Raw genomic sequence first — 27,200 nt, 5'->3', positions numbered from 1 at the left:
GGTTTGGTAGCCAAATTATGACATAGCCATTCACTTGATTTATAAATTTGCTGAACAAGCTGGCTCGTGATGAGACCCCTTGTCATTTGATTGCAACAATATTGAGTCATTGACCTATTGTGGTGTACAGTATTGGCAAAGTCAGCGAGTTATAATATTTGTGATAATGATAAGCCGGCTCGTGATGAGACCTCTCATTCTTCAAGATAAAGTGTATCCTTGGATTATTCCTCTGAAAGCTGTGATTTCCTTAGCAGGGAGGAAGTCATTGTTTCCTTAAGATAGCTCTTGACGACAATAATAGAGTTTTTGGAAACAGTTGTTCTATAGAGAATCTTTATTTTATTATTGATACCTTTCATTGTATTGAGATAAAACAATTTCTTCACTAAAGGTTGCTTTCATCAAATTCTTTTAAGTTGAAACTAGTATCATATCTAGCCTAAAGTTTTTAACTATATCTGTCAATAATAAAGATCAGTTTTCCAAAAGATTTGCTATTTATACAAGCAAAAAGTTCAAAATCTGAAAGCGAATTGGTGTCTTTTTCGTAAATGCCTAATGTAACCATTCCCAATGGGTTTTATTATGAAAAGAAAAACTATTCTACAAAAATAGAAGAATAATCTTCTATGGAAAATATTTCTTGAGAATTTGTCCATTAACAGGCAAAGGATCCCTCTTACCTACTAAATCCTGTAACACAAACGTTGTTGGACCTATGACTTCAACAATTTGAAAAGGACCAAGCCACATCCTTTGAAATTTTGTATGTTTGCCATTTTCTTCATGAGCCTTGTCCCACTTTAAAACTAAATCTCCCATCTGAAAATATTTTCTGGTTATTATGTTTGAATCAAAAGAGGATTTTACTAGTGCTTGATGATGAGCATGTGTTTTCCTAGCTAGTTCTCGTTGTTCTTTTAGTTTAATTATTTCCATTTGTCTTAGCTGTAAGGAGGAAGTGGGTACTTCATCAATGTCTTGTACTAAAGACAAAGAGGGAATGACTAAGTGAGTTGGAAGAACCACTTCTTTCCCATAAACTAAATTAAAGGGAGAAGTGCCGATAGAAGCTTTTTGTGTTATCCTATCTGCCCATAAAGCATATATCAAAGCCTTGTGCCAATTCTTTTGATTTTGGTCAACTGTTCTTTTAATAATCCTGATTAGGTTTTTATTTGTTGACTCAGCTAACCCATTACCTTGCGGGTAGTAATTGGCCGAATATTTAAGTTTGAATCCTCTTTTAAGTGCAGATTCAGTCATTGCATTTCCATAAAAGTATGATGCATTATCAAACATTAAAGCGGATGGAAATCCAAACCTGGTGATTATGAATTGATCTATGAACTCAATGATATTTTCAGAATAACTGTCTTGAGCGAAACTGCTTCTACCCATTTAGTAAAATAATCTGTTGCTATGAGGATGTATCTATGCTACTTAGAAGAGTGAGGAACGATCTCACCTATTATGTCCAAGCCCCACTGACTCAAAGGTTGCTCAATGTTTACCGGCAGTAGTGGCAGGGACGACTTCTTTTGTCTTCTAGCAGTAGTTTGGCAGACTTGACATCTTCTCATGTAACTGTGCGAGTCTTTAAATAGTGTGGGCCAGTAATATCCTGCGCGTAAGATTTTATGTGCAGTAGCATCTCCAGCGTAGTGTCCGCCTGCTGGCCCATCGTGGAGTTCCTGCAAAACTTTTTCAGCTTTAGCTTTCTCAAGACACCTAAGAAGAACATAATCATAATTTTTTCTAAAAAGAATAACATTTATGAGCTGATATTGTTTAGCTTTCAACCTTAGGGCTCTTTTCTTAGTATGATCTAGGTGTGAAGGAGCATACCCATTCTTAAGATAATAAATGATATCAGCATACAGTGATTCTGCATCATTTAGGCTTACCTCACACATTTTTACCTCTTCAAATGGAATTTTAGAAATTTGCGATGCTCCGGCCAGCATTTTGCAGAAGCCTTGACCTCTTACAATGTTTGCTGGTTTGATCTCAATGTCATATTCCTGTAAGGCAGTAACCCAATTAGCTCTTTTCTCACCCACATATTTCTGTACTAGAAGATTCCTTACCGCTGGAAACAGTACTATGATCTTAGTATGGGTTTTAAGTAAGAAAGGTCTGAAGTATTTGACCGCTTTGAAAACAGCATAAGCCTGTTTCTCCACGTCTGAATAATTTAGTTCAGCACCCTGTAAATTTGAGCTAAAAAACGCAATTGGAGCTTCCGCTTTTTCTTGATTTTCTTGAGTTAGAATCGCAGCATATGACTTATCTGAGGAAAATGTGTATAAAATAAAAGGCTCTGAAAAATTCGGGGTTGCTAAAGATGGAGCATTAATAATAGCTTGCTTGATCAAGTTGAATGCTTCATGTTCATCTTGACCCCATTTAAAATTTGAATTCTTTTTAATCATGGTTTGCAAAGGAGACACGATTCGTGAAAAAACTGGAACGAATCTCTTTACAAAATTGATCTGACCAAGGAAAGATTGCATGGTTTTTTTGTTATGAGGTAGGGATATTTCAGAAATTTCTTTCATTCTGTCGGGATCAATGTGAATACAGGATTTTGACACTATGAATCCTAGAAGTTTCCCTTCACTTAGCGCGAAAAAAGATTTCTTTGGATTAAGTGAAATTTCATACCTTAAACACCGTTGAAATATTTGTTTCGGGTCTTTGAGATGGTCGCTTCGCTTCTTCGAGTACACTGTTATATCATCCAAATAAATTACTACAGATTTATTGACTAAACCTTTGAATGTGATGTCCATGGATCTCTGAAATGTGGCACCAGCATTAATCAAACCAAATGGCATCTTTCGATATGTGTATGTGCCCCATTTAGTTCTGAATGTGGTTTTCAACTGATCATTAGGATGTACCAACACTTGATTGTATCCTGAAAATCCATCCAAGAAAGACATTAATTCTGAGCCTGCCACTGTCTGCAGTATCTGTTCCATAGGAGTTAGAGGAAAGTTATCTTTTTGACAGGCTTTGTTAAGGTTCCGAAAGTCAATGCAAATCCTAATATCTCCTTTTTTCTTTCTAACAGGTACCATATTGGAGACCCATTTGGAATGTCTGACGAGAAAGATTATCTTGGCTTTCAATAACTTATTGAGCTCAGTTTTTATCTGATTTTCTAAATTGGGGTGGATCTTTCTCAGCTTTTGCTGGATAGGTTTTTCATTATCGATCATGGGAATAGTATGTTGGATAATGGAAGTGTCGTATGTTTTCAGCTCATCATAATTCCATGCAAAAACATTTTTATATTGTCTCAAAAGACAAATATATGCTAGTTTCTCTTCAGGGGCTAGGTCGAGGCCTAGATTAATGTTTTGTGGTTTCGCATCGGTCCCTAGGTTTACTAATTCGTAGTTCAAGGTTGAACTTTGGAGTTTTGAATTGGTAGACCTTTTAAACTGATCTTTCAAATCGTATAAGTCTTCTAACTTGACCACCGACTTAGGTATAGCATTATTAGTGCTATTTTGTTGCAATTGTCAATCGTGCTAGTCTTCGCCAATTATTTGATTGGAGTAGGATCCTTCAGACATGAGTAAATTTATGATATCAGGATCGTCATTGAATACTCTCCAATTTGTGATGTTGTCAGGAATATATGGTCTAAAGATTAATTCTATTGAGAATCTATCTGGACTAAAATCTTCGGATGGAATAAGCTTAGAAGCTACGTTAGCCAAAAGTTCTGCACTTGCGTTTTGGAGTCTGGGGATTGAATAAATATTAAACGCTATGAAATGCTCAGTCAGATCTTGTACTAAGGATTGATATTGTTTTAAATGACCTGATAAGCAATGTATAGTGTTACGTACCTGTTTAACCACAATCTCAGAGTCTCCAAAAACTTGAAGATACTTGACGTTTAACCCGATTGCTTTGTACAGGCCTTGTACCAAAGCCTCGTATTTTGTTGTATTGTTTGTGCAATCCAATTCGAGTCTGCATGTGAGCATGATTTTATCTCCTTCTGGACTAATCAGAATGCATCTTGCTCCTGCTCCTTCGTTAGATCTAGAACCATCAAAAAATAATTTCCAAAACAAAGATTTATTTACAGGTTTATCTAAAAAATTGATACATTTCGAACTATCAGTTCGAGAAAAAATTTCAACTTGGGACAAAACAGAGTGTTCTAAATAGGGTGACGCATGAGCATTGAAATTGCCGAGGAAAGAATCTACCGAGTAATTGCCAATAATGTTGTTGTTATATGCTACTGGTTCATTTTCTCCCTCTAACTCCGTTACTATGTACTTCTGGTGTAGCTCTCGTTCAACTTTTATTTGATTCAGTTTACCATTGTAGGGCAGCCACATGTGCGACCAGTCGGTTGCGAAGTATCCATGGAGTTTTTCTGACCAATCCCTGCTAAGAATTAAGCCATAGAATTCTGGGATATCGGCAACTAGAATGTCAATAACCTGACATACCTTCGGGTTGGATGACAATCTTATGGTTACTTGATTTAGTTCGCCAATCACTTCGACTTGAGATCGATCTAGCTGAACTATGCGCACTACGGATTTCTGTGGTTGAACATTTAACTTGGCACATATAGATTTGGGTAAAATATTCGATGAAGCACCAGAATCTACCAAACAATTGTGCACATTTTTATTGAATATTTCATAAGTAAGGAGAAACGGAGGAGTGTGAGATCTTGACCTTCCTCCAATTAAGGCGATTTCATTTGGATCAATCTTATTGATCGCGTTAGTTGGAGGTCTTCCCATGTTATGGGAAGCTTGAGAAAGTACAGCTGCAGGCAAAGGTGCAACTGGCACGGCATGTAATTCTTTCATCATTATTTTCTGTTGATGTTTCAACTTGCTCAGTTCGTAAAGGGTGATATTAGCCCTAGTCTTCTTCATGTCATTAATAATATTGTACTCCATTTCATCCAATACTATCAGTGTTTTAGATGGAGTCATTTCATCTGCTTGGACTGGGCTAGTTTGAGTCGCTTTAGATGTCGTTTTCTTTGTCGCAACTTTATCCTTTGTTGCAGAGCTTGCGCTCTTCGGCTTAGGGGTAGTTTGGGGAGGATCAAGCTGATTTTTGCTTCGTGTGCTAACTGGAAATACTTCTTGATCTTATTCTTATGGGAGGATGAAATCCCACATTCCTTGTAATTCCACAACTTCTTCGTCATCAGTCTGCCCTTCAGTGGCAATTTCCTCTTCCTCTTCCTCGGATTCAGCATTTGAAATGGCGTTGGGTGGCTTTGCGTCTGTTGAAGGACCTCTTTTAAAAGCTTTGTAGGGCTTTTTCGAAGAATTTTCTGCTACTTGCTTTTTTATGTCGACCATTTCATTGGACATGGTCTTTAGAACTTTCTGCAATCCTTCCAAATCAAATGGATCTTTTGCTTGTTTCTTCTTGGAGTCTTCCTTGAAGGTGACTTTTTTGGACTTACGTTCCTCTATCGCGGATCTCTTTTCTAGGGCTATCATTCGTTTCTCTAATGCTATTGCCTCTTTCATGTTATCAGCTAAGGTTATTTTATTTTCCCTGTCCACGAAGATTGCTATGTTCGATGGTAGAGCGGTGATATACCATTCACATCGTACTTCTTCACTGGGCTGGGAAGTAGTAGGAATTTTGTTGAAAATTTTGTTGAACCGTAAATTGAAATCCTTGATAGGCTCTCTAGCTTCGGCTTTAAGATTGGATAGGTCATTGATTAACGTTGTCGTCGACCTGTCATCACCAAAATTGGTTAGGAATTGGTCCTGGAATATGTCCCAACTTGTGATGGATCCGGAGGGTAATGAAAAGTACCATGACCCGACTGTTCCTTACAGTGTATAGGGAAAAAGCCGGACAACCGCATCTTCATTAGTAACTCCATTGAGATTAATGGAAAGCATGAAGTTGTTTATGTGCTCTTCTGCTAGCATGCCTGCCTCGGGATTGAATTTAGGCAACCATTTCTCAGGATGGGACGGTATTTGACTCAAGGGTGCAGGCATTAAGACTGCCCCAGGGTTATTCCATGGAGACTGGGCCATTGTTGAGCTGCTAACAGAGGAAAGTGCAGAAGATGATCCCTGCGGCTGGGAGGATGAGGATACTACGATTGTAGATGATTGAAGAGGGGTTGTGGGGGTTCCAGTGGATGGTTGGACGATGATCTGGAGTGGAGGTGTGGATGGTTGACTTCGCGGTGAAGTAGTTGAGATGGACGATGCTGACGAAAGAGTCTCAGTGCCAGACTCTTGCGGTGATTTCCTCGCTCTTTTCCTGGTGGGAAGAGGTAATTCGGTTGGTTGGACGCCAAACTTTTCACTCTCTAGCCTGGTCAGGGGATGAGCAGGGTTGTACTGCGAAGTCACGCTGCCTTGAGATATATCAGACCTCTGAGGAGAAATGGAAAATCGTTGAAGTTTGTGAATCAGGGATTCGACTTCAGGAAGTTCAATGGTAGATTGTTCTGAAATATCAGGGTGTGTAGCAGCGGTTGATACTCAAGCGACTTCTGACTCTGGATTTAAATGTAATGGGGAAGTCGGGGGAGATGATGAGGGTGATTTACTCTCAGAATGGTATTCAAATTTGGATTTACTTGCCATTCATAGTTCGGCGCTCCTTCTAGCACCAAATATGTTGAAGCCCCTAAAATCAGGTCGACAACAAGGGGGATACCCACCCGGTCCGGACCTTGGTTGGTAGCTCCTTATCCGTTTGGTATAGAGGGTCCGACTGGGGATAATGGGACCAGTTTCCCAATCTATGTGTGTGTGTGTAGAATTCGATGTTGCTGATCTAACAGTTCCTATCTAAGCTATTCTCATTCAAACTTTAATCTAATTCTATGCTTTTGTAATCTAATAAACAACACATCTAAATCTATACTAACCCGGGATGTAATTCTTCGATTATGCAATCTAAAGAGATTTCAAATAACAACTGGTAATAAAGATCATTCAGCGATTATAAGAAAGGAAATCAATTAAAATGAACAACTTCGCATAAAAAGTTAGACGAAACAGTTGTGAACAACATATCGCATAATGAGCTATTTTACATTAAACACAAACAAATAGCCATCACCGTACAAAAGTTCCAAATGATAACTCAAGCATTCATGCAATAATACATAAACAACTAAAAACTGTATATCACTTTAACATATAAGCAGAAATGGTCAAGAGATAAAAGTACCATTTATGACTAGTCCTACTCATAAGCTTCAAGAAACAATGATTTATCTCTCCTTGCTCTAACATCCACTAAGAGTATAGAAGTGCAACATCAGTAGCAGATATCAAATGCAAACATCAACAAACCTTGATCCATTCATTCACCAAAACCTCCTCTAAGGGTGCAAAAGTGCATGTTCTGAGGACAAGTTTTTGATAAATTTCTGGACCCTTCTCTAAATGCATGAGAAGGGTTTAAATACTACTAACTAAATAACTTAATTACACAGATTCAGATACGGTTTAAATGATCGCTCTTTTTCTAAGCAAAACTATTTCTAAAAATTAAATCTAATATCTAACTATTCTGCATTTGCTCCTTAATGTTGCGAGCATTCAATATTTGCTTGGGTAGAGTCGGTTGACTGTCTTCCACTTTTGGTTGAGCTAAACAGAAATGGTAAGAGCTGGCACCATTTTTCCAGCAAAATTGATGATATACTTGAGAATCATCCTCTGGTTATGTGGATTTACTTTGTACGCCCAGTAATAATCCAAGTTCTTCTTGGTTAATCCTCGAATTTCTTCTGCCTTTACTTTCTTGCGTTTTCTGGGCTTACGAGTGACTGAGTAGTTAGAGACTTTGCTTTTTGAGCAATTTTCTCAGCGATGTGCGATTAGCGCTACGCGCTAATCGCGCATCGGAAACTGCCTCCGTTCTTTGATCCGGGGCTTTCTAATGCGTTTTTTGCCTTTAGCGCCTTTTCCTTTACCAGGTATAAGCTTCAAAATTTGTAAACATACCGCTTTCGTGAGCTTCTGACCTCGAGCGTTAAACCACCTGTTGATATCAGCATTGTTCAACTACTCATTCAACTATGGCTGTGAATGAAAGATTTGTAATGGATAGCTCAGCAGCGCTCTGTGAATCTACAGCTTTGTTGCATGCGATATCCGTACATGAGGGCTTCTCTTCCCTGTTTCTGAGCATTTGGAGCTTTACCCTTTTCCCCCATGGCTTCCTGCACATTGCGTCGTGTTACTTCTGTTTTTCGTTCCTGTTGTTCGCACATGAGGAGAGAGTAATGATAATAAAAATCGACAAGAAAGCTCTAAGCTCTACGGATGTACAAAAACATGCCACCTGACGTGAACTAACTCTTCGAAAAACACAAAACCGTCTTTCATCAACACTTGGCGTATCATTCATTAATTATCATTAAAGCGTGTATCTAATTTTTGGTTTATGGGCAGCTTTTCTTGAATGTTGAGCCGGGGAAAATCTGCGATGGAAAGTTTCTGCGATTTGCATCGCAGTGTCGCATTATTGCCAATTTCATTAAGATGTGTTATCGCAGGGTTGCCCGATCACGCTTATCGTAGAATCGCAGATCACAGTATCGCGCGATCGCAAGATCGCAGATCGCAGTATCGCGCTATCGCAAAATCGCAGATCGCTACAATCGTTAAATGGTTATGTGTTTTTTATGCGATATTGCGATATGCGATATCGCATATCAGATATCGGTGATTTTTTAAGGTTTTCCAATGAGAGTGTTTCTTAATGTATGCAATGCGATGGAATTCTAGTCGCACTCCGTAGTTTATCATTTTTACTCATAAGGAAATCTATCAGTCTTCGCGCGATGCGATGTTTTCTTAAGGAGTAAAGTACATGAGTTTTAATTGAATTTTTTGAATTTTTTACTAAGGGTCCCCACTTACCTAGTGTTATTGCTAATACTAAATAAGGAGGGGGGTTGTTGTTGGCCACAACAGAAAGCAAGCTTGATTTCCTTTTAAGAAAAAGGAAAACTCTTCAGCAAAGCCATTGTAGCTGGTGCACATGGATTTTTATGGACTATACAGAACACATTCAACCATAGGTGAGTTATATTTTATGCTACTAATTGATGAATCAGCAGGATGATGTGGGTTTCCCTTATTATAGATAAATATGAGGCTTTTGAGAAGTTTAAAGAATTCAAAGCTATGGTTGGGAATGAAACCAATTTTAAAGTCAAAAGAATCAGGTTAGACAATGGAGGTGAGTTTACTTCAAATGATTTTGATGAGTTATAATAAAAATGGCATCAAAATGCAATTTACCATAGCAGAGACTCCCCAACAAAATGGTGTGGTAGAGACAACAAACAAGTTAGTGCAGCAGTTAGCTAGAGAGATGATGACAAAAAATAATGTCCAACAAAGGTTTTGGGTGGAGGAAATTCATACAACAGTGATCATCCTCAACAAAGCTCATTTCCGACCCAACAATGATAAAAATCCTTATGAGTTGTGGTGTGGCAGACCAACAATAGTCAAATACTTAAAAAAAATTGGCAGGAGATGTTATATTAAAAAAAATTATGAGAAACTTGGGGAAATTCGATGCCAAAATATATGAAGGCATTTTTATAAGTTATTCAAATAACAAGAAGGGTTACAAGTATTACAATAAAGTTAGCAAGATAATCATTTAATGTGTATATGTGAAAGTAGATGATAGTGATGATTAAGAATTGCAACAACTTGAAAAATCCAATGTTGATGATTCAGTAAGAATTAGTGATGAGAATGATGAGGCAACTATAGAAGAAAGACAAGAATAACCCCCTACTTCTCAAGCTAGGGATCCCCCAAGGTATGTACAAAAGCATCACCTAGCTAATCGAATAATTGGTGAATTAAATTATGGAGTACAGACACGAACGAGGTTGCAAGATTCCCTCACACAGGCACATGTTTCATTTTTGTCCATGGAGAAACCAAGGAATATTATTCAAACCAGTCAATATCAACATTGCCTAAAGGCCATGAATTAAGAATTTGATTAGATAGAGAAAAATCAGACTTGGGAACTTGTTCAAAGACCTGCAAACAAAAATTTCATTGGCACAAAGTGGGTTTTCATAAATAAGTTAAATGACTATGGAAAAGTGGTGAGGAACAAGGCCATATTGGTATGAAAAGGCTAGGATAAAGTAGAAGGATCGGATTTTGATGAGAATTTTTCTCCTGTTACTAGATTAGAAGCAATAAGAATTTTTTTGGCATATGCTTGTTTCAAGAAATTCAAAATCTATCAAATAGATATCAAATATGTTTTTCTTAATGGAGAGCTACACGAAGAAGTTTAGATAGAGCATCCAGAAGGCTTTCAGCTAACAGACAACCCATATTTTGTTTTTAGACTTAGGAAGTCTTTATATGGTCTTAAGAAATCCCCTTGAGCTTCGTATTCCAAGCTAGAAAACTACTTGATCACGTGTTGATTTAAAAGAGGAGTAGATGAAAACAATTTATATGTCAAAGAAAAGGATGAAAACTCATTTTGGTGGTAGTATGTGTTGATGACATCATCTTTGCAAGTAATTCAGATTTTTTGAATTGTAAATTTGTTGTTGATATGAAGGAAAAATTGGAGATGTCCATGCTTGGAGAGCTACCATATTTCCTTGGATTTTAGATAGTGCAAACCTCCAAGGCATTTTTATTTCTAAGGAAAGTACCTCAAGGAAGTTCTAAAGAAATATTTCATGGAAGAATGCTCCTTAGTGAGCACTCCAATGGTGACAGGTTGCAAGCTTAGTAAGATGGATGAATCCCCATAAGTGGACCAGACCTTATATAGACACATCATTAGCAACATTTTGTATTTGACAGCTTCAAGGTCAAAAATCATGCAAGCTATTGCAATAGTTGGAAGATTTAAAGCAGCTCCTAGACAAAGTCATCTCCTTACAGCCAAAATAATTATCATATATCTCATAGCAACAATGGACTATGGACTGTGGTACCCAAGAGGTAATGATTTTTCATTTACTATTTATATTGATGTTTATTGGGAATGTGATATAGATGATCAAAACAACACAAGTTGTGGTGCTTTATTTCTTGGAGAAAGTCTAGTTTCATGGTTGAGTAAGAACTAAGATTCCATATCCTTATCTATATCTTCAGTAGAATATGTTGCAACAACATCTTGTTTTACTCAACTTCTGTGGATGAAGCAAAATTTGCAATATGTACAAGTGTTTTATGATCAATCAATCCCCATTATTGTGACAACACAAGTGCAATTAGCATGTCAAATAACCCAGTATTTCACTCTAAGACAAATCATATCCACATCAAGTATCATTTCTTGAGAAAGCAAGTTGTATCTCGGATTGTGAATCTAGAGTATGTACCTACCCAAGAGCAATTTGCTAGTGTCTTCATTAAGCCACTTCCAAGAGAATAGTTTGAGTATTTGAGGCAAATATTGGGAGTCATTCCTTTTTCCTTCCTTCACTAGATCCTCCTCCAAGAGGAAGCAAGGTAGATGGTATATTTTTAAGCATGTCAAAGTGAAGCTTCCAGGTCCACAAGGATGAACATGACAAAGGAAGATTTATTTACCAGAGAAGGATGGTGACAGGGGGAGCATGTTGGTGTCTTTTCCATTGATGTCAAAGGGGGAGATATCTACTGAAATAAAACAAAATTAAAACTTTGGGAGAGATCTATGGAAGGAGAAATCTAAAGTGGGAGAAATATGTCAAGCACAGTGGCAATACACAACAATAGAAGTTTATCTTAGGGGGAGAAACACTCATGTTTTGCTAAGGGTGTTCCTAGAAGAGAAAGAGGTGTTTTATTTGATTTTGTTGTTGCCATCAATGCCAAAGGAGGATAATGTTGGAAATATGTTGTCATTGATGTCAAAACATGTCAGCATGTGGCAGTAGGAGTCATAGGTGCCAAGGATGGACCAAGTTCTAGGCACAAGAAGAAAGATTTAGGTGCAAAGAATAACAGAGAGTTTGAAGCCATTTTTTATGCAGTATATGAGCTCAAAGGCCACTTTCGACCCACTCAAATGGAAAATACTCTTAAAGATCTTTCCAACAGTATAAGGAAGTCTAAAATTCCCCCCTAAATCAAAAGTTAGAGCCAGTCAAAGCTCTATGACCCCAAGTCCAAAATAATAGAGTTAGCAAAGGCTTTGGAGGACCTTTGGAGCACAACAACCAAGACTGGTGGAGCCTCTAAGCGAGAGCTCCATGAAAATTTTGCAGTCGCAAGTTGGCAAACAAGTGGATCCCACTCGACAGTGGAATCCCAAGAATTCTGGATGTAATAGAGAAGGTGGAGTTGGGCCATGTGGCAGTGTTCCAACGACACTTGATGTTGGCCCTTTGGAGAGAGGTAATGATCGCTGGAGTTTTTTTTATGCACAAGTCATCGCATAATATCAACAATGGAGATCTACCCTGATGGCACCCCTCCCAAAACCACAATCTGCTCAGGAGTGATGCCGAGGACAATTTTTTGAACCCGATGATTTTTTCAAATAACGAAGGAAATGGTTGCAAAACAAGACCCTAGAGGATTTTTTCTCTCTCCTCAAAGAAGACATGTGGCAGCTCATGATTGGCTCTGCACATAGTAGAGGATAACATCATCACAAAACAATAAGAGGTGGACACATGGCATGTAGATATGGAATTTTTGGGTACCCAAGTGGGCTATTTCTAGGTGACATGTGTCACCACTCTGGAGGCACCAAGTGTTCTTGATGATGTTAGCATGAAGTCATCCCAGAGGGATCATCTCGGAGGGGTCATCTTGAAGACATCAACCTCGAAGATTGGTGGCAATTTCGGGTTGTAGAGTACTGAGACACGATGGCAGTGGACATAACAGAAACTAATGAACAGAGGGTTGGGCAGACCCTACTGTCCAACACATCCTGGATCTTGAAATCCCGTAAATCTTAAGGAATTGAATTAAAAAGAAGAGTCGGGATCCAATAGCTAAGAGTCTTAACAAAGGAAAGAAGGCCCTGACAGGATTTAAAATGGCTTAGCACCTAGGACCTAATCCGGTGGTCATAGTGACTGGTCTTATGGCTAAGAAATAGGAAAAGGAGCCAATAAAGGGGTCTTAAGCCCAAATTTTGTGGAACTGGTAGTTTAGTTGTAAATTTGGTAGCTAAGCCAACTTAAATGTAGCTGAAGATAGAAAAAGCACTGCTAAAAGCTGTAAAAGTCTAGATTAGCTAAAAATTGCAGAAAAACTCAATTTAACTTACAGAGAATGGTTGTTGAGGTCAATTAACTTGGAGAAAAAGTCCAAAGGACTAATCTAAATAGGACAAAGGAAAAAAACTAAAGGCACATGCATAGATCTAATGCAATATGCATGCCAAAATTAGCAAGACAAAAATTATTTATAAGAAGGCTTGTGTAAACAGTTTGAGACAGAGATCATGAGAGTTTGTATGGAGAATTGTGGGTAAGGTGAAGTTGTTGGTGTTTTCACAGTAATCAGAGATTGTTGTAGGTGCTTTTTCTAAATTAGTGACAAATATTTAATTGTTTTTGAAAGAAAAGAAGGAATTCATTGATCGTAGTTTGAAAATGGATGAAAGATGGAATAGTGAGCATCAAAGCAAGTTGTAGCTTGTTGATCATGGGTGCTCCTTCTAGTGGGTGCTGGAGAATAGGTGGGGTTGTAGCTCCATTTAGTTGTAGATGTGAATTGCATGTTTGTATGCTAACAAGAAATAGGCTCCGAAGAGGCGAAGGGAAGCTAAAGTATTTTGATCTCGAAGCGGGGCGTGCACATCAAAGGAGAAACATGATAGATGAAGAGGATTTTTATGAAGAGGAACTCAATTTCCACAAAACCTTTTATGCAATGGCAGAAAATGTCGGTCAGTTGCTTTCAAGGCTGCAGAAAGTGGAAGGGAAAAAGGTAGAAGAACAAGGTTCAGTGCATGGAAATGGTGAAGAAGAACCCCCTCCTTCTCCTTCCACGAGTGAAATTTCTTCTTCCTCTCATCACCATCATCATAGAAATTCAAGGGATGCATCTAAGATACCTTTCTTTAAATTAGATGTCAAAATTGATCTTCCCATGTTTAACGGTGAAAGTAATGCAGAAAATCTTAATAACTGGATTACGCAGATTGAAAACACTACAGGATTTAGCAGATCGAAGAGGATGAGGCAAAGATTCAGCTGGCCTCTCTTCGACTGAGTAGCACCACTCTCGTCTAGTGGGAGAGAAAATTGCGAAGCAGTAAGAGTGTGGGTAATCTTCTTTCCTCATGGCCTAGTTTTATTTCTACATTAAAGGAAGAATTTTATCCCTTGGGTTATAAGCAAAAATCCTTAATGGATTGGCAATACTTAAGGCAAGGCAGAGGTCAGGATGTTCAAAGCTTTACAGAGGAGTTTAGAAAACAAGCACTTAATTTGGGCATTGCACTTGACTCACCTGAAGTAGTAACTAAGTATATTGGATCATTACATAGTTACCTTAGACATTCATTATTATTGTTTGAACCAACTACTATTGACTCGGCCAGTGTAAAGGCCATCCATCTTGAGAACAGGGGCAAAAATGAAATAGATGATCATTTCAAGAAACCACCTTCCAAACCTCCCAATAGAAAACCCAAAGTGAAAGGAAAAGGAAAGGAGAAAAGGATGGCATCAACCAAGAAAGGTGAAGGATAAAGGCCTTATTGCACTCACTGAAAAAAGGAAGGACATGACAATGATCGTTGTTGGAAATTGTACCCAGAAAAGAGACCAAAGAAGTATGGAGGAAAAGCAAAGTAGAAGATAGTGGCAACTATGCAGCAAGACCTTGGATCTGATTCTAGAGATGAAGCATTGGTCACAGCAACAGGAACAAAAGGTACTCTTACACCTCATGTTAATTCTAAATAACATGAAGGCACTAGTTCAATAGATGAGTCTCTTCCTAATGAACAAAAGAGAATTGAGCTATTTCATATTAGAGTTAACATAAATCATACAAAAGTGGAAACTCTATTTGATACCAGATCCCAAGCAAATCTAATCTCAGAGTCCTTGGTAAAGAAGCTAAGCTTAGAAACCAAACCACATCCAAAACCTTACCCACTTGGATGGATACATGATAAAGAAAAATTGAATGTAACTAAGCAGTGCAAGGTTAAATTTGTGATCACTTCTAAGTTAGTGGATGAGGTAGAACTTGATGTGATACCATTGGATATCTGTGGCATGGTGTTAGGGAGTCCATATCTATATGATAGAAAAGAAATCTTCTTCTGTCATGAAAACAAATACCAAATCACAAAATATGGGGTAGAATATATTGTAAGGGCTCATCAAACTAAAATCAATGCCAGCCTTGTAAGTGCAGGACAAATGAAGAGGTTGGTGAATTCTAGTAAGGGTTGCATGCTTATGGTTGTAAGGGGGAAAGATGCAGAATTATCCAATGCTTTCCAAGGTTGTGATCATGTGCATAAAAAGGAATTATGTGAATTAATTTCTAACTATGATGAGATGTTTCAGGAACCAAGGGGATTACCTCCGAAGAGGGAAATCCAACATGAGATCCATTTGCAGCATGACGCTCCTTTACCAAATATTGGCATGTACAAGATGTCGACCTTTGAGATGGACGAAATCAAAAAGTAGGTGCAAGAACTATTGAACCAAGGGGTCATCAGACCGAGCACTTCTCCATGCGGCTCATCGATTGTCTTAGTGCCGAAGAAAGATGGCATATGGAGGATGTGCATGGATTACCGAGTACTAAACAAAATCACAGTGAAAAATCATTACCCTCTTCTGCACATAGATGATATATTAGATCAATTAAATAATGTTATCTATTTCACCAAATTGGATTTGCGTAGTGGCTATCACCAGGTCCGAATTGTAGAGCATGATGTGCGGAAAACCGCCTTCAAAACCAAACAAGGGTTGTTCAAATGGATGGTGATGCCATTTGGACTTTGCAACGCTCCAGCCACTTTCATGAGGGTCATGAATGGCCTCTTTAGGCCTTTCATTGATGAATTTGTTATATCTAGATGATATTCTTGTCTTTAGTAAAAATTGGAATGAACATGTATGCCATGTGAAGAAAGTGCTTGATGTATTGAAAAAAGAAAAACTCTATGTAAAATTGTCAAAGTGTGAGTTTGGGAAAACCTCTTTGGTTTACCTAGGTCATATTGTTGGTCATGGTCAGCTAGAAATTGATCCTTCTAAAGTTGAGGCAATTGTAAATTGGCCTAAGCCTACTAGTGTAACCGAGGTTCGCAGCTTTTTAGGTGCAGTACAGTATTGGAGGAGATTTATTGCCAATTTCTTTATTATTGCAACACCTTTACACACATTGAAAAGTGTAAAGCAAGTCTTTCAATGGGGAGGAAAGCAGCAAAAGTCCTTCGAAACATTGAAAGAAAACATTATCACCGCACCAGCCTTGGCCTTACCAGATCTCCAACAGCCATTCGAGATCGAGACAGATTCCAGCGGATATGCCATGGGAGTTGTACTAATGCAGCAAAAGAAGCCAATATATTACCATTCAGAGAAGTTCTCTCAAGTTGTGATAAACTATCCCACTTATGATAAGGAGTTATATGCCTTGGTCCAGAGTGTGAAAATGTGGAAACACTACCTGATCTGCAAGGAGACCATCATCCATACGAATCGTCAGCCCTTGTAGTATCTTCAGTCACAAACCAAGTTGCAGCAATCTCGTCATTTCAAGTGGATGGTTTTTCTTTAGCAATTTCATCTAGTAATAAAGTATAAGAAGGGAACTAGCAACAAAGTGGTCGATATGCTATCTCGCCCTCCTATTTCTGCTTCTGTTATTTTGCGTAATGCTTCGTTATCTTTTGAAAGTTATGCTGAACAATATGCTAACGATGATGACTTTAAGGAGATTTATGCAAAACTAACCCATGGTTCACAGGTGGAAAATTATCACTTGCAGGGGAAACTATTGTATCACCTTGGTAAATTGTGCATACCCATAGGGGAAAGGGTACATGTAATCCGGGAGGCCCACACCTCCCTTGTGTCTGGCCATTGGTGTTGAAAAAACTTTGTGTCATGTACAAAGATTTGTTTTTGGCCTCAAATGAAGAACATTTTGACTTGCTATGTAAATGGATGTGTGATGTGTTCTGCTTCAAATCCATCTAATAGAAAACTTGAGCTCTACACACCATTCCCTATTCCGAGTCGTCCATGGGAAAGTGTGTCGATGGATTTTGTAGGAGGTTTTCCTTTGTCTAGGAAAAGTCGCGACTATTTGTATGTCGTCGTTGACTGTTTTAGTAAGATGTGTATTTTAATGCCTTGTAAAAAGCAAATCACTACAAAGTAGTCTGCTTATCTTCTCTTTTAGCATGTTTGGGTCCATTTTGGTTTGCCCACATCGATTGTCTCATATCAAGACTCTCACTTTCTCGGAGAGTTTTGGACCAACTTGTGGAAGATGATGGACACCAAGTTGAAAAGAAGCACGGCATTTCATCCACAACTGCACCATGGTACACTTGTTGTGAGGCTATTATGGGAAATATCCTAAGTTGTGGGATGAGCATCTTCCATATGTGCAGCATTCCTACAACCGAGCAGTGCACTCATCTATGCATCGTTCACCATTTGATACATGTTTTGGCTACCTGCCAAAAGACCCTTTTGATATGGTCTTTGGAAGGGAAGATGACTCCAGTGGACGTGATGACAGGGACAAAGCGCAGCAGTTCATTCAGCGGATCCAGTTGATTCACCAAGCAGTACAAATTGTTGTTCCATATCAGCAAGGAAAGGATGAAGGGAGAAGGGAAGAAGTTGCAACCAATCCATTATGGTCCATTCACCATCTTGGAGAAGATTGGAAACAATACCTTCCGTCTCGATTTGCCATCATGTATGCAAATGTAATCCATAGTGAATGTGGAAAACTTAAAGCTGTATGAGCCACCATTGATTATGGACACCGAAGAGGTGGGCACAGTTCCTATAGTTGATGACTTTGCACGAGAGTATCTCGATGAGTTACCTGAAGATATCAGCCTTGATAAAAGAACCAGGACTTCACGACTAGGAGATGTGGAATACCTTCGAGTTGGTTTCAAAGGAATTCACCCTAGCAAGGCAAAATGGCTAGAAAAAGAATGAGTGAGGGAACAATTCCCTCACTTGCCAAATGATTGATAAAGCTTTTGGTAGTCCAAAAGCTCCTCAATGGGGAGGATTGATCCAGGTGGATCTCCAGCCACCAGTGGCATGGAAAAGGCTCCAAATTCAAAGAGTCGGAAAGACGATTAACTTGACATCAAATCGAAGTGCTCATGGCCCTGATCCAACGGTGTGAACGACACTCCAATCCAAGTCTGGATGAGGAAGATAGAGGCAGTCAAAGTTTTGGTTGACTTTTGCTAACTGGGCAGGCTTAATGGGGACACAATTTGGAAGTTTTTGGGCAAATGGAATCCAGCCAACTCCGTCCAGCTTATGTGTGAAATTGTTGTTTCGTGAAAAAGTCTCCTTCGGTGCAAATTCTGGATTTTCAAAAACGGCCATCTTGTTTTAAAACGAAAATTATTAAAAAAAAGGGGTGGCGGGCCATCAACCCCACCACCCCAACCCTTGTCATACACATAATATTGGAGGGGTGGCCCACTACCCCTGGCCCCTCCCTCCACACTTGGTAGACCCATGAATTTTGGGGTAGGCCAGAACCGTTACACAACACCGAAGGGAGGTGGTGGGCCGGCCCTTGGGGCACGGACCCAACCCCCATTAAACAAACACCACCACATTGATAGGGATATGGACCCCGTTGGAGCCGGCGATAGGTGAGGTGGGCAGGCCACCCAAGGCAGTCCCAGCCCAACCTCCCTTTTAAAATTAATATTTGGTTATGTAAAATGGGAGGGGGTGGGGTTTGACCGCCCGACCCTCTCCACAAAAAACGGATCTCTAAACACTCCGCCAACAGAGATTTTGTAAACTCTGTGTTACACTAAAAAATGTCACCTTGACTACTTACAGTTAGTATGGCTCAAATCAACAGTCATGCTACCCTCTTAGGCAAGTCTTTATGCCTCTGTTATCCATCTCAAACTCAAAGAAGAGAGAAAGTCTTGTAAAAACTATGTTTATCTCTGGGGTCGCAGGTTCTCTCTAGCCTTACCTGTGGGGACGCAGGTCATGTTCACAAAAACTGCGTCCATGGACGCTCTGTATGTTAAAGGACAGGTGCGTCCTTCTGTAAAAGGCAAAATGCGCAAGTTTTATCTTGAAAAAGTTACTTGTGGTTACTTCTAGAACATTCTAGAGGTCGGTTTGATGAAATGGATGCGCCTCCAGTTGGTTCATGTATCTCTATTAAGAGGGGACTTATCCCATCAATAAGGGAGCTATCCCACCCATAGAGGGGGATGATCCCATTGATAGTGGACCTGAATAACCTCTTTACAGCACTATAAATAAAGGCATTGAGCCAGAAGGAGGAGAGGTTGGAGCTATACATTTTCTTTGGGTAAATGCTGCAGGATTTAGGTCTTCCATTAGAGCCTTTGTGAGGAGAGATTGTCTTCACTTGATTCTACTTGGGAGAGGGTGAGCTTTGTCAAAGTAGAGGAAAACCCTTGATGGACCCTGGGAGGAACTTGCACAACACCAAGGCCAGGTTGTAAGAGTTTCTTTGTTTCGTTATCAATACAAACTGGTTTATTTTTCTCAATAGCTTGTGTTAATGAGTTATTTCATGTGTTCCTTGGTCTGCATGTTGAATATATGTTTTATTATATGAAATGCAAGTGCTTGGTAATTGTTTGATTGTTTGTGGTTGCAGGAATTGACTTGAAGGAGGAGCTCATCCGGATCGTCAAGAACGGACTTCAACAACAGCGTTTTGGAATAAGGTAAGCCTAAACACTTGTAGTTTTCATGTTGTAAAAGGTGTATTTAGAGAAAGATCACTCCATTTTGTCTTGTTTGTCATTAGAATGTCTTAGACTTCTAGGAAGGTCAGTCGTGTCCGCACCCTTGACAAATTCCGTGTGACAAATTGGCGACTCCGCTGGGGAATGATTCCATTGATGAGAAGAGTCTTTTCTTTTGTTTGAACTTTGCTTTGAGAAAATTGGTTTATTTTTCTGGTTTTGGCTCTGTGATCTTGTCTCTGGGTGGGTTAGCTTAGGATTAGTTTTATTTTGGGTTTTCTTGAGTTTTTCAGTAGGACGCACCCTCTGAGTGCTGCACAGTGCGTCCCTGGACGCACTGTCGCTGTGTGCACAGTGCGGGCCCGCGCCTGTGATAACGGGTTGCCTGCGTCTTCCTGTAAAATTTAGGAAAATTCCATTTTTTGCATTTTTTGCTCTTAGATTTTGTTTTTTCTTAGTTTTTACTGCCCAGATCCACTGGTTACCTGCCATAAATCTTCACCTAGGCTTGTTTCCTTGACATTCCTGCTTTAGCTTTCATCAATTGGGTGTTTTGAGTCTCTTTTTTGAGGAATTCTTAATTTGATTTCCTTTGGTCATTACTTGGAGGTTTGTCTCAGTCCTTTCACAATTTTGCATCTTTTTGCTTCTGTTTTTGCAAAAAAATTTCCCCCTCATTCGCCGGGGGGGGCTAAATTGTGTATGAGTGTTAATCGCCTTTGAGTATTTTTATTTTTTGATCTTTGGAACTCTCACCCAATTTTCTCAACTTGCACTTGATTGGTTCTTAGATCACATTAGAATCATCTTGTGTTTGAGAATTCTCTTGCATAGATCACATTTGCGTAATTAGAATTCTCCTTTTCAGAATATTAATGAAGAATGTGCATAGATTACATTTGCATACTTTTCAAGTGAATTGTGCATAGATTACAATTGCATAGTTTACATTCTGAAAAAATCAATTGTAGATTTAGATCAGCTTTCTTTGATTTGAATTTACGCAGAAATAAAATAAAAAAATGGTTTGGAATTGATTTGCATTAGTTCTTCTTGATGAAATTAGTGCATTAGAGAATTTGTTATATTTTCTCTTAGTGATCAATTTTTTGCATTGTTGGAAGTGAATGGAAACTCTCTCCTTACTTTAGTTAGGATTCATCGAATTGAAACGATTACATTATCATATTCGATTGCATTCAGTTGAGTCGGGTCATAACACCATTGGTTTCATCTCCATTTATCCATTTGAGTAATAACAGCCTTAATAACACAGCGCTTAATTAAAATTCATCTAGTAATTTTTACATTTCTAGGGCTCTGAAGCACCAACATAGCTTAGGCTAGTGTCTTGGAGTAGGTGAGTACTTAACTCTCCAAGACAGTAAAACCAAACAAGTAGTCGATCTTGTGATAGAATCAAATCCAATTGTTACATTTACACTCTGGGAAAGCTCCTCTTAAAGGAGAAGCACGAGCTCGTGTCCGAACCAGTGAGGGGATCATTCCCCCCTCGTTGGGAACGACGCCAGACAGTACGTATTACAAACGGTAAACCTCGGATTAACCATTGTCGAGGAGCTAGGGGTCACTTATCGGTAAACCTTGGATTACTGTCAAGGAGCCGGTAAGGGGATTGAGCTTGCTACTCTGCCCTTGCGTGCTGTCGGAGTTTAGACTGTTCCCCCAGGTGTACTTGTGGCCGTTGGTAACCTTAGTGACCATAATCTTTAGGATTCTACCCAAGGTGACGGTGGAGGGAAGGTCCCACTGTACCTGGAGCAGACGTCGGCTATACTCACTTGGATTTTCTGGGGGGTTCACTTCACTCGAGACGGTTAAAGTGGAGGAACTTGGTCCAGTCTATTCATTAAGCAGGTTGTCGGCGTAACTGTTCCACCCGCCATTTCTGTACTGAATCCAGCGAGGTTGGGCTTCATCACCAACTAGCGTTTTTGGTCCGGAAGAATACTGTTTGTGTGTGGTTTGACTCCTAGATTTGATAGCGCGTGTTAATTTGTTTGTTTTTACTTTTAGAGACCATAGGTGTGAATTGTGAATTTTAATTGTTAGGTGTAAATTGTGAATTGTTAATTTTAGTTTTAAATTGTTAATAAAATTCACTGAAGTTGAATATAATGGCAAATGTTCCGGAATTTATCAACCTAGGAACCCCTCCTAATGAGAATCCTAGCACTTTTCCTTACTTTGGAAATGTTGGTCCTCCTTACATGGCTACTTTGTCATTACCTGGATTTACAATAGGATTACCGATATGGTTATTTTCAACTTCGTTGGCCCAAAGTACTCCAATTGTTCCACCTCAACCGGATGCTTCACCTCAACAGAGTTCACCATCTCAACATCACCAACCTTCTATTAACCCTTTACCTTCTTCGCCTAATTTTTCTTCCTCCATTTCTTCCTCTTCGCCTGGTAAAAGCCTTGATGCTAGTAACCAGGAGGTTAAGAAGAAGAAGAAAGGGAAGAAGAAGAAGAAGAAGAAGAAGCAAGATAAAAAAGAAGTCAACCAACCAACCATGGCTGTAAGTGTTAGTTGTGTTGAGGAAAATTCCGACATGCACCGTAAACCCAAATACCCTTGCAGGCTTTGTAAGGGTGACCACTTCCTTGTCAATTGTCCTGGTATACCAAAGGTCTTGGAAGTATGGTCAGAAAAATCTCATCAACTTTCCATTGATCCATCAACCAGTGATAGTCAGGTTCCTGGGAAAAAGGGTAAAGTTAGGTTTCCTTGTAAGTTATGCAAAGGGAGTCATCAAACTCACATTTGCCCTCACATGGATGAAGCCTCAAAATTGTTGGAAAAACTTACTGTTCCACAGCAAGAATTTCCAACTGGTTACCGTAAACTTTCTCCCAACCTACCGTCAATTGACGGAGTGATTGATCTAAATTCACGTACGGTCGATCACACTCTTCCATTGGAGAGTGAAACTCATGTCACTCAGGTTGATGATCAATTAGTTGATCAAGTGGTCGATTCAATTTCACATAGAGTCGATCCCACTTTCCCTTTAGAGAGTGAATTTCAAACCGCTCAGGTTCTTCTTGTTACATCAGATTCTTCTATGCCAGGGGGCATTTCACCTGTTTCTACAAAATGCCCTCCAAGCACTGAGGTCTTTTCCTTTGACTGGAATAGACTGACAGAACCTCGTCTTCCTTCCTCCATCCCTTTCCAAATCATTGTCAAGGCTGGTGGTAGGGACATACATCGTACTCAGGTAGATGAAGGTGCTTCTGTTAGTATTTTATCCTCAGCTGTTTGGAAAGCTTTGGGTTCCCCTCAGCTTGCGCCTATTACGCAGAATCTGAAAGCTTTTAACAGAACAATTAGTGAACCTTTAGGGATCCTTCCTAAGTTTTCTATTACCTTGGAAGGTAAAACTGTTTGTGTTGATCTTATGGTAGTTCGAGGTCCCTTGGATTTCAATTTACTCCTTGGGCGAGACTATGTTTATGCAATGAAAGCTGTCGTATCGACACTCTTTCGCGTGATGTCTTTCCCTCACAATGGCAGTATTGTGACCGTAGACCAGCTTTCGTTCCCTAGTCTTGTCTCAACTACCAATAATATGACACCCCTAAATGTTCCTGATTCTAAAGTGGTATCTACCCTGCCACGGGTTAATTATGTGGCAACTGGTCCCATGTTTTCAGTTACCGATGTAAGTGAGCCTCTCACTATTGATTTAGATCCGGTAATTGACATGGAAAACTCTATGGGATTATTTGAACACGATGTTCCTATCCCTTTTGAGTCTCTTGACATGTGTTCCTTTCCGAGAAGTATTCTTCCTTCTGATGAAGACCTCTTGGAAGCCATGATCAAGGTGTGTCCATTGACATGTCTTTCTTCCAGTTGGAAGTCATGATCAATGGGCACGAGGATAGTTTTTTCTTGTATCAACCTCGTTAAAAAATGAAACCAGGAGTACGAGGATAGTTTGTTCCTCTCTCAACCTCGTTAAAAAATGAAACTGGAAGTAGTGAGGATAGTTTCTTCTAGTCTCAACCTCATTAAAAAATGAAACTGGAAATTATGAGCATAGTTCCTTGTCTTGTGTCAAGCTCATTAAAAAATGAAACAAGGAGTTCTGAGGAAAGTTCCTTTTACTGTGTCAACCTCATTAAAAAATGAATCAGTTAGTTCGAGGATAGTTCCTTGTCTTGTGTCAACCTCGTTAAAAAATGAAACAAGGATATGTTATATAGATAGTTAGAAAGTAGAGTTTTGAGGACAGTTCCTGTTACTGAGTCAACCTCGTTAAAATAATGAATCGGGTATGAGGACAGTTCCTTTTAATGAGTCAACCTCGTTAAAAAATGAATCAGGTATGAGGATAGTTCTTTTCTTGTGTCAACCTCCTTAAAAATGAAACAACTCCCTTTTCAAGTTAAATATTGAAATTAAACCTTCATTTCATCCAGCCGGTTGAATGCAATGAAGCCTGGGGGGGCATGTACCTTCATTTTGCGTCATTATGCTGGGGGCATGCAAACTTCTTGAGCATAGTTCCTTGTCTTGTGTCAAGCTCGTTAAAAAATGAAACAAGGGTAGGTTAAGTAGGTAGATTGTAGAGTGTAGTCATGAGCATAGTTCCTTGTCTTGTGTCAAGCTCATTAAAAAATGAATCAAGGATTTTATGAGCATAGTTCCTTGTCTTGTGTCAAGCTCATTAAAAAATGAAACAAGGATTTTAGAGCATAGTTCCTTGTCTTGTGTCAAGCTCGTTAAAAAATGAATCAAGGTTTTTAGAGTAAAGTTTTTGTTAGGTAGATTGTAGAGAGTAGTTACGAGCATAGTTCCTTATCTTGTGTCAAGCTCGTTTAAAAAATGAAACAACTCCCACGAGTCTTTCCAAAATCTTGAAAGTAAAGCTTCATTCCATCCACCTCATTGAATGCAATGAAGCTTGGGGGGCATGTACCTCGTTTTGCGTCATTATGCTAGGGGCATGTGAACTTTTAAGAAGCATAGTTTTTCGTTTCAAGCTTGCGTAAACATGAAACCAAATCCGAGCATAGTTCTTTTCTTGTGTCAAGCTCGTTAAAAAATGAAACAAATCCTCCTCTAATTGAGTCGAGAGTTTGACTAGACCTCATAGATGTTAGGTTGTATGTTTAGGTTAGTTATTTCATTTTTTCATAATTTTCTTACAGTTTTAGGTCGAGTCTTTCAAATGATCTCGTAACTCAACCTTCATTTCATCTAAATGAAGCTGGGGGGGCATGCGCTCTAGCAATTACGTTTAGGGGGCATCAAGCACAGTTTTCTCTCTGTTTCAAGCTTGTGAAAAAATGAAACTACTTTGAAGCATAGTTTTTGTCTGTTTCAAGCTTTTGTAAAAATGAAACCTATCTCGAGTCAATTTTAGTTATTTTCAAGACTCGTTAAAAAATGAAAATACCGAGATTATTTTGCTATCTTTCATTCTCGTAAAACAAATCCTCTACTTGAGTCGAGAGATTGACTAGATCTCATAAATGTTAAGTATTTAGGTTAGTTATTTCAGTTTTTTGCATAATTTTCTTACAGTTTTAGGTCGAGTCTTTCAAATGATCTCATTCTTGAACCTTCATTTCATCCACCTTAGTTGAATGAAATGAAGCTGGGGGGCATGCGCTCTAACAGTTATGCTTAGGGGGCATCAAGCACAGTTTTATCTCTGTTTCAAGCTTGTGTAAAAATGAAACTAATTTGAAGCATAGTTTTTATCTGTTTCAAGCTTTTGTAAAAATGAAACCTATCTCGAGTCAATTTCAGTTATTTTCAAGACTCGTTAAACTCATGAAAATACCGAGATTATTTTGCTATCTTTCATTCTCGTAAAACAAATTGAAAGTCGGCCATATGAGTACATTTTTATCATTTTTTCGAACTCGTTAAAACTTACGAAAAAGTGAAAACCATGAGTACATTTTTATCCCTTTTTCGAACTCGTTAAAACTTACGAAAAAGTGAAACCTTGGAGTTCTCTTTTAAGCCCTTTTCAGACTCTTAAAACATGAAAAGATTTCCGAGCGTTTCTTTTACACTCGTTAAAACGGAATTAAAAGACGGTCCCCTTTTAGCTCTTTTCTGACCGCAAAATCAGGAAAAGATTGCCGGGATTTTGTCGTTTCAAACTCGATACGGAAATAAAACGACGTGTCCTTGATCACTTTTTACTTTTCAGGTCAGTGACACTAATTATGAAAATACTCCTTGGTCGCAAGATCAAGCGGTTCCCCCAGGTATTATTTTATACTTTTTCGGACTTGAGGGACACAAATCTACGAAAAAGTTCAACTTGGAGTCTTCTTAAGTTTTTCAGACTCTCTAAAATTGAAAAACACCGAGTTTCTCCTATACTGGGCTCGTTAAACTTTTACAGTAAAGGACCTGTTCAATTACAAACAGGAGCGAACCACTCCTTCCTAGGGTTCGAATTTAAACTAGGTTGGACTCATCCGAAGGATGAGCTTATAATCAAGCATATGTTATCCTCCTCAAGCTTGTTAAAAATAAAGAGGTACTTGCCAGAAATGGTGGGGGAAAAGAGAGAAGAATGAACCTGTTTGTCACCTTTTGTCTCAGAAGAAACTTTATTACCGCTCTTGAACACGACACTTTTTATTCACCTGGGTTGGGAAATCTTTTACCTCACAGTTGACCAAATCACTTTGAAAATCTTTAACCGGGTTCAGGGATCAACTTTGAGTTATTCGTCACCAAACCATCTGTTGTGTCGTTATGTGTTCAAGAGGTCTGCAAGCAAAACTTTCATCTGCAAAATACTTATCATCCATTTGACCATCCCTGAGTCAGTCCTTACAGCAACATTTCTTCAACTTGAACAATGATTTCATGTTGCAGGCTTGCCTGCAACGAGTCGCTTTCTATCGACATCGACACATTATCTAGAAAGATGACTTAGGAATCGACAGTACCTTGAAGTCTGCATGCATCAATGGCAGGTTTCTCGCCTTTGACGACAGTTTACATCATTGACTTTCGATCAAAGGATTCCGTGAAGTGTTCGACATCAGAACATCTATTCACATTTCACGGGTTGTGCTTGGTACTTTGAGAACCATTGACATTACTGATGGTCTCTCTCACGCTTGTTAACAGTTCACATCATCGACTGGTAATCAAGTGGTTTCTAACATGTTCGACATCAAATCATTTAATCACATGTTTAGAATCGTACCAATTCGGGAAGTAGAAGTGAAGACCCTGG

The sequence above is a fragment of the Pinus tabuliformis genome, chromosome 4_2 (genome assembly GCF_031772625.1).
Source record: "Pinus tabuliformis cultivar Carrire ecotype Pingquan chromosome 4_2, CPIR1, whole genome shotgun sequence".
Classification (NCBI taxonomy): domain Eukaryota; kingdom Viridiplantae; phylum Streptophyta; class Pinopsida; order Pinales; family Pinaceae; genus Pinus; species Pinus tabuliformis.
This window is presented reverse-complemented; position numbering follows the sequence as displayed.